Raw genomic sequence first — 8,674 nt, 5'->3', positions numbered from 1 at the left:
TCATACCACACTGGACACTTAAAAGAAACAGGCACTCTTGCATCCCTCTTCCTCCAACATAAACCATCCAACATCCAACCAGCAGAATAACTTGCCATACACGCACCCTTATTACCTTTACTCAACAGAACCACAACTGCCTTAATGTAATGGAGTCCTAAAAAAATCTCAATATTAGGAAAAGCAAACCCACCATGCTGGCAGACCTTATAAAGGCTATCTCTCTTCAGCTTCTCCTTCTTGCTACACCAGAGAAAAGTAAAAATATGTTTCTCTACTCTCTTAACTTTCCTATAAGGAGATGGAAAAATTGTAGCTACAAAAAGCAGAATAGGCAAAACCACTGCTTTGATAATTAAAACTTTGCCATGCAAAGAAAGCTCTCTCATCCTCCAAAAATTCAGCATTCGCTCAACACGCATGCCACACTCATCCCAACTCTCTTTCCCATTCAGATCATCATTGAAGAATACCCCTAAAATCTTAATTGCACCCTCTTCATATTTGACTCCATCCATGCGAATACTATCATCTCCAAAACATTTGAAACTACACTTATTCCAGTTGACCCTAAACCCAGACGCACCACAGAAAAAATCCAGAAGCAGCCTCACCCTACTCATTGATGCCATACTTTCACTCACAATCACCACATCATCCATATAGCCTAACACCTTCACATGCTTACCACCACTCCCTGGCACTAACAATCCTCTCATTTTCTCACGTCTCACTAAACACAACAAAGGCTCAATCACACATACAAACAAGACAGGGGACATAGGACACCCCTGTCTAACTCCTGACTTAATCATCACCTTCTCACTTAGCCAGCCATTCACTAAGAACTCACTTGACACACAATCATACAAAGACCTAACAGTAGGGTTGAGCGAAACAGGTTGGCCCTTTTCAGAAGTCGCCGACTTTTGGCAAAGTCGGGTTTCATGAAACCCGACCCGACCCCTGTGTGGGTTCGGCCATGAAGTCGGCGATCTTCTGAATCTGGTATCGGAATTCCGATACTGAGTTACGATATGTTTGCAATATCGGAAATCGGTATCGGAATCCATATTCAAGTGTAAAATAAAGAATTAAAATAAAAAATATCGCTATACTTACCCTTTGACGCACCCTGGTACTAACCGGGAACCTTCCTTCCTTCGAATCAGCGCTTGCAGGACCTTGCGGTGACGTCGCGGCTTGTAATTGGTCGCGCGGCCGCCCATGTGACCGCTCGTGCGACCAATCACAAGCCGCGACGTCACCGAAGGTCCTGCAAGCGCTGATTTGAAGGAAGGCTGCCGGAAAGAAGCAGGGCGCGTCCGAGGGTGAGTATATACCTAATAGGAATATACTCACCCTCGGACGCGCCCTGCTTCTTTCCGGCAGCTTTCCTTCCTAAGAATCAGCGCTTGCAGGACCTTCGGTGACGTCGCGGCTTGTGATTGGTCGCACGAGCGGTAACATGGGCGGCCGTGCGACCAATCACAAGCCGCGACGTCACCGCAAGGTCCTGCAAGCGCTGATTCGAAGGAAGGAAGGTTCCCGGTTAGTACCAGGGCGCGTCAGAGGGTAAGTATAGCGATATTTTTTATTTTAATTCTTTATTTTACACTTGAATATGGATCGCAGGGCCTGAAGGAGAGTTTCCGCTCCTTCAGACCCTGGGAACCATTGGAAACCCAATGCACTGTATTGGGTTTCAAGTTTCGGCCGACCCCGACCCCGACCCCGACTTTTTTATAGGATCGGCCGATTTCACTCGACCCGACTTTTGAAAAAGTCGGGTTTCGTGAAACCCGACCCGATCGTTTAAAAGTAAAAGTCGCTCAACCCTACCTAACAGCATTCAGAAAGACCCTAGGAAACCCAAAATTCTCCAATACTTTACACAGGAACACATGTGAAACTCTATCGAAAGCCTTTTAAAAATCAATTGCTAGAACCATGCAATTCTGCTTTCTTACTTTACAGTCACCAAGCATATCCCTTAACAACAGTAAATTATCACTCATACTCCTACCAGGCACAGCACACACTTGGTCATCCTCCACCACACACTCAATCACCTCACGCATACAATTTGCTAACAACTTGCTATAGACCTTATAATCAGCATTAAGCAACTATGGGTCTCCAATTTTCCAGATGCTTTCTCTCACCCTTCTTAAACACAAGTACCACTACACCTTCTTTCATAGATTTACACAAAACACCATTCATCCACATATACCTACAAACCTCAGTCAAATCACCACCCAAAAACTCTCAAGCTTTCACACAGTTCCACAGCCAGCCCATCATTCCCAGGCGTCTTATTCTTTTCTTCACCTCATCCAGGATAACATCATCACACAAAATATCACACTCATCTGAGCCAAGTCTCTTATCCACACCATTCAATACATGTGACACAAGCCCAGAATCAATCCATTTTTCATCATACAACTTACTATAAAACTCATTCACACCTTTCAAAACATTCTTCCCAGTTACACAAAATCCGTCTTCACCAACTATTTCACTCAAATCCAACTTCCTTCCATTCATTTTTTTGAAAAAATACCTCGTGCACTTTTCGTTTTTTTTCTAAATGCTCTATTTTGGTTCGGTAAATAATTTCCTTTCCTTTTTCATCTATAAGACATTTTAACTCATTCCTTGCAACCACAAGCTGATCAGACATATCCATCCCACTTGCAACACACCCACGGAACCAGTCAATCTTTCTGCTTAATAATAATAATATCGTAATAGATTTAATGAATTATTTATTTATATAGCACCATTGATTCCATGGTGCTGTACATGAGATGGGGTTACATACAAGTTACAGATATCACATACAGTAAACAAACTAACAATGACGGACTGATACAGAGGGGTGAGGACCTGGCAGCTTTCCTGTAGACCCATTTTTTAAAGACATTTTTAATCTGCAACTTCACCCAATCCCACCATTCAAGCACACTATCAAAATCACGCTTACGCCACCTCCAACTTGCATACCTTCTCGCCAACTCATTCATCACCTCTTCATCCTCCAACCTCAAATTCAACTTCCACACCCCTCCCCCACACACTGCCCCCATTCGCACTCAACACTCCACGCAGGCATTCATGATCAGAAAAAGGTACCCTATGTTGAGCAAAACCTGAACAAAATATATTTTTGGAAAATAACATCCTATCTATTCTAGATGTAATATTACCTCGGTCAGCATAATATGTTGGCGGTGGTGGAATGCCATACCAAAAATTGCAGCATCTGAGAGAGAAAAATCAAGGATTAGTTGAGATATAGTTGCGTTTATATGAGTATATATGATTATAAAGCAGTATACATGCAAGTGAGATCTACATGAGATATATATATATTTCCATCACACACTCGATAAAACTCTACTGGGAGACCATCCTCCCCTGGCGTCTTATTTAGCGCCATACTATTCATTACCTTCCACACCTCATCACTAGTCACCTCACACATCACACTCTCCCTTTCCTCTCAGACAACTTGCTCTAACATATTTAACACATCACTCTCCAAACCCTCATCCCTCCACTTCACTGCATACAACTCCTCATAGAACTTGGCCACCTCTTCACACATATCTTCACCACTCACTTCTCTTCCATCCTCCCCATTCAGCACACTCATATACTGTTTCTTCCCAAACACCTTTTTAAAGAAAAAAGTGAACATTTCTCATCATGTTCCATTTTGTCAACTTTTGCTCTAAAAACTATACTCCCTTTCTCTGCCAAAAAATCATTAATTTCCTTTTTCACCTGTAATATTTCCTCTTCCACCTCCATCCCTCCTTCCCTCAACTTATACAATACACTCAAACGTGCATTCAACCTAACAAAATTCCCTCTTTTAATAGCTGCAAACTTATACCCTAGACTTCTAAAAAAAAAAAAAAAAATTCTCTTCACCCAGTCCCACCAGCCACAAACATTGTTAAAACTATTTTTACGCTTACACCACCCTTCATACCATCTTGCATACTCCTTTCTCACATCTTCACTTTCTAACAACTTCACATTTAACTTCCACAACCCTTTCCCAAACACTCCATCAACCTTTATATCCACCTCACACTTCATACACACATGATCAGAAAACAAAACATTTTCTTGCTTATAATCAACAGCAATTATATTTTTTTTTAAATAAAGCAATAATCCAACCTAGATTGCACCCTTCCACTCTCAGAAAAAAAAGTATATAACACAGGACTCACATTACACACACGCTGCATATCACCCAGATCAAAATCACTCACTAACTTCAGCAAAGCCTTCCCTGACACATCCACATTCACTTTCCCCAAATCACAATTCATATCCCCCACAACCACTACAGGCATCCTCCCTGGAACCAAAAGCTTAACTTTTTCAAATAAAGCTTTATGCTCATTTTTATCAACTGGCGCATTAATATTTATAATACAAAACTTTACATTTCTATACTCAAAATTAGCCAAAATACACCTCCCTACCTCAATCACCAGATAGTCACTCAAAACCACCTCCCCCTTTAACCAATATTCCCACCCCATCATTCTTATTGCATGCACTCCCTGACCACATAGGGGATGAATGGTCGTTTAGTGTGTCTTTCACACCATCCAATACTCCACATTCCTGTAAACAAAAAATAGATGCATTTTGCATAGCCAAAAACTCAAAAATTGCAGCTCTCCTAACTCTAGTTTTAAAGACTCTAACATTTTGTGAAATTATAGTAAACCCCATATTACAAAAGAACACACACTTCAGCAACCACTTAGAATAAAAGCCTTTGGCCTAAACCAAAGCTCGCAAGAAAAAAAAACACAAACACATTTAGTGCACTATATGGCAACACTATTCAACATCACCATTATCCTCCTCCACCATCTGAACTGAACAGCAGGTATCCGACCCACTGATCTCACCACACTCACTCCGCCTTCTCATAGGGCCAGTCTTTCTCTGAGGTGCACTGCTATCTACCTCCTCACTGTCCCCATCATCCTCTCGACGACTCTTCTTGGCACCTCTATCGTCATGAGACAAAATCTTCAATATGTTCAGGGTTAGACAGGTGCTCAGGGCTATCAACCTCAGAAATATGCGCATCGCTCTCTTCGGCGTCCATTGCCTCACCAAAGGCCATCATTTCAGGCAACTGCACCTCCATTTCAGGCAACTGCGCCTCCACCTCTGCAGCCTCCCTCCAAAACTGCTTCTCTTCCCTTCTCCACTCTTTTTCCTTCTTTGTCTTCTTCTTTTACTCCTTTTTTTCCTCTTTCTCTGCCATATAACTCGGCCTCAGATTCACACTCTCTGGATCTGGAGGGGGCGTGGCTCTGCTTGCACTCCGCCTCTTCCTCTCTTCCTCCTCCCTCTCTATCCTTGCATGTTCCTTTACAAGCTCCGCCTTTTCCCTCCTGGCAATCTCTTCTTCCATCGGCTCCTTGTCCGACCGCCTAGGGTCACTCTTATGACAGTCTTTGTACATGTTCGCACCACTCCCACAAACATCACAGATTTTAGGCAAAGGGCATTGATTAGCAACATTCCCCTCTTTCATACAATTACGGCAGCACTGTCCTTTCATGCACTCCGCCTGTACATGCCCAAAAGAAAAGCATTTCCTGCTAAAACCGGGCTGTCCTGGGTAGGTTAGAAATCCTCTATGACTTGCCACAGAAAAATTTGCAGAAGGGTGTCTGAAACCCCCCACACTGCCAGGGTCCTTTTTTAATTTTACTCTGTAAATATACTTGCTGTTAAAAATCTCCAGAATATTAACCTGCCGTTCTCTTTTAACATATTCACAGTACTGTGACAGAAAGTTCTGTAACAAAGCAGGGTCTGTAAAAGGGTTGTACACAGTGACAGTCTCCTCCTTTTCCTACAGTCCAAACAAGGGTTCCCAATCAACTCCTTCCAGAATAGGATCACCAGCTTTGTTACGAAGCCACTCAAAACATTCAGGCAAACAGTCTGATCCATAAAGGTAACATCATAATTACCTTGCCGGGGAACTCATTGCAGCTGAAAATTTCCGCTCGTCTTGCTCCCGCTTTCTCCTTAATGATGTCCCGGATGATTAAAACCACAGTATTCTTCCTTCAGTCGCTTGGGTCCACAGATATACGAATGGTATTCTTCACAAAACTCATGATGAGATTCTGTCGGTATAGCTTACCACAGGAAACACAAGAAAAATACAAGGGTCGTCACACACAGACACGGCCTATAGCCGGGAAGGGGACTAAGCTGACTCCCTAATCGCAGCAGGGGGTTGAAGTCCCACCAGAGGTGAGACAATTCCCCCCCCACGCCAAGGAGCCGAGCACCCCAGGCACCTCTCAGCCAAGACCAAGGCAGCAACTGTAAGGTCACTGCACCTGATCTTAGCCAAAAGGCAAGAGAAGTGATAACATGAAATGGCCACTTCTGCCGCACGAAGGCCTAAAACTGACACCCATTGTGGAGACAGGGCAAAAAATTGTCATGGGGAAGACCTTTCCAGAAACTCTGGATGCATTCTCAATGACAGTTCTTGGGGGGAATACCAACACCCATCGTTTTAGGACTCCATTGGTTGAAAAAACACAACCCGGTCATAGATTGGCGGTCAAGGGAATTGGTCAGCTGGGATCAGTCGTATGAGGGCTGCTGCCCAGGGGCAACTGTGTTGTGAACTCTGTTGTCAAGCTCCCTCCTGTGGTCACGAATGGTACTAAGGCTGGTTCTGTCCATGGGCTTCCTCTGGTGGTTGTGAGTGGGGCTGCGGCTTCTGAGTTTCCTTCCACAGGTGACGAGGTTAACTCGTTAGCTGGCTGCTCTATTTAACTCCACTTAGATCATTGCTCCATGCCACCTGTCAATGTTCTAGTATTGGTCTAGTTCGCTCCTGGATCGTTCTGGTGACCTGTCTTCTCCAGCAGAAGCTAAGTTCCTGCTTGATTTTCTCTTGTTTGCTATTTTTTTTGTCCAGCTTGCTATTTTGATTTTTGTCTTGCTTGCTGGAAGCTCTGGGATGCAGAGGGGCGCCTCCGCACCGTGAGTCGGTGCGGAGGGTCTTTTTGCGCACTCTGCGTGGTTTTTTTGTAGTTTTGTGCTGACCGCAAAGTTACCTTTCCTATCCTCTGTCTGTTCAGTAAGTCGGGCCTCTTTGCTAAAATCTATTTCATCTCTGTGTTTGTATTTTCATCTTAACTCACAGTCATTATATGTGGGGGGCTGCCTTTTCCTTTGGGGAATTTCTCTGAGGCAAGGTAGGCTTTATTTTCCTTTCTTCAGGGCTAGCTAGTTTCTTAGGCTGTGCCGAGTTGCATAGGGAGCGTTAGGAGCAATCCACGGCTATTTCTAGTGTGTGTGATAGGATTAGGGATTGCGGTCAGCAGAGTACCCACGTCCCAGAGCTTGTCCTGTATTATTGTAACTATCAGGTCTTTCCGTGTGCTCTTAACCACCAGGTCCATTATTGTCCTAACCACCAGGTCATAACACAACTGTCTCTGCCGTCCTTCTACAACCTACCCCTTCATCTCCAGTCGGGGCAGCAGAGATGCTGCCAGAGAGTAGGGGCAAGACACTACCCTCACTACATACTAACCCGGTGTGTCAGAGACCTCTTAGGAGGAGGGGTCAGAGGAGGGTCATGGTTCCCTCTGAGCATAATGGGGGTGTGAGTTTGGTGTCACAGGGAGACGCCTCTGTTGTCAAGTCCTCTAAGAATTCACCATCTTGTGGCAGATGCATGAATGAAAATAAATGTTCAGATCCGGACCTGTGTGTAAATGAGTATGTTTGGGTTTCCACCAAAAACATCAGGTGGCAGTGTGCAACTGGGTCCTGGAGTTCCAGGGTGATTGGGCCATATCGGGTGTCGGCTATTCTCAGCTCGGGGATTTATCAGTTGGAGTTACCCCCAGTTATGCATGTACACAACTCATTCCCCAGGTCGGCCCTCTGGAGGTTTGTGGCGCCTCCGGAGCCTTCGTTGGTGGCATTTTCATCAGGCCACGTTTGCCATAAACCAGAGTCAGGTGACTGCCGAGGTGAACTTTGGTAGATCAAGGCGTCCTCACCATAGGTTATGTGGTGAGGTCCGGTGTTGAGTGTCCAGAGGCCCCTCATTGAAAGGGGGGTACTGTCACGATCAATGTTTGGATCTGTGGCAGATCTGGTTTCCTTCAGATTAAAACCTTTTTTCCTTTCAGGTCATCGGGGGTTAATGCAGTTTTTCCCCGGTGGCCGCTGGTGTAATTGCATTGCAGCTTGTTCTGCTGATGTGAGTGGTGACCACTCCCACTTTCCTTAGGTCACCTGGTGCATCAGCTGACTGTTGGTTATACAGGTCCTTTGGATACCAACCTTGCTGGAATAGAAGCTTGATGAGTGCTGTTGTTCTACAGTTGAATACTTATTCCTGGTGCCTTACTCTGCTTTCTCTGTTGTGAATTCTGTTGTCGGGCTCCCTCCTGTGGTCATGAATGGTACTTCGGCTGGTTCTGTCCATGGACTTCCTCTGGTGGGTGTTTCTGAGTTTCCTTCCACAGGTGACGAGGTTAATTCGTTAGCTGCTGCTCTATTTAACTCCACTTAGATCTTTGCTCCATGCCACCTGTCAATGTTCCAGTATTGGTCTAGTTCACTCCTGGAT

The sequence above is a fragment of the Ranitomeya imitator genome, chromosome 2 (assembly GCF_032444005.1).
Source record: "Ranitomeya imitator isolate aRanImi1 chromosome 2, aRanImi1.pri, whole genome shotgun sequence".
Lineage (NCBI taxonomy): Eukaryota > Metazoa > Chordata > Amphibia > Anura > Dendrobatidae > Ranitomeya > Ranitomeya imitator.
This window is presented reverse-complemented; position numbering follows the sequence as displayed.